Below are 836 nucleotides of genomic sequence, written 5' to 3' on the forward strand. Positions count from 1 at the left end.
CCGATTTAGGTAATTAATTAATACGATAGTTGCTGCCACCAGAAATAGTCTAAAGACTATTTCAAAATATTTTATTTTTATTATTTTCTTTTGCGTTTAAAGGGTAGCGTTAACTGACGCTTAATGCAACTGGTAAACGAATTTCACTTTTCGGCTAACTTGCTATGCGCAGGGATACTAGCGCGGGAGAGGATTAAAGCTGGGTACAATGAATATTTTTCCTCGTTGAACGGATTTTTATTTTGACGTAGAATTGCTTAGGTTATTATATATATGTCGGAGAAGCAGTGGGGATAGGGTTGTCGGTGTTTGAGGAGTCTTCATTGAAGGTAGCCATCGTTGCGGTGTAGCGAAGATACGATTTATTGACACAGGTATGAATAACACAGGTTTGACAATCTATCACGGCGGTGAGACGTCCGCGACGCTAGTGACAGTGATCTCAGGTTCAATAACGAATCCGCGGTCAACGGGATGACAGATAGGCGTTCTCGCTGAATCTAAGTCTGACTCGTAAACGATAATTGCTGAGCGTAAAGACGTTACTCTTTAGTCGACGGGAGCGCGTCAAAGAATGCGCGTCCCGTCCCGATGATTCCACAGAGGAAAACTATACTGGGGTGTGTCTAAGGACACAAGATCATCGGATTCGTCGAGGAAAGCCTTCGTTTAGGAAGTAAGGGAAATTGACGTTGCTGCTAATTGGTCAATCTCCATATCGGTGGTTAGAAAAAGATGCTAGCCGCCCACGAGGGAAAGTTGCTAGTGGGAGACGCCGTTCGTTGAAAAATATGTCTCCCCTATCTTCCCGTAGTTGGGACAGACTGTTTGTCTGT

This window comes from Bombus bifarius, unplaced genomic scaffold (genome assembly GCF_011952205.1).
Source record: "Bombus bifarius isolate JDL3187 unplaced genomic scaffold, Bbif_JDL3187 scf7180000009410_frag, whole genome shotgun sequence".
NCBI lineage: Eukaryota > Metazoa > Arthropoda > Insecta > Hymenoptera > Apidae > Bombus > Bombus bifarius.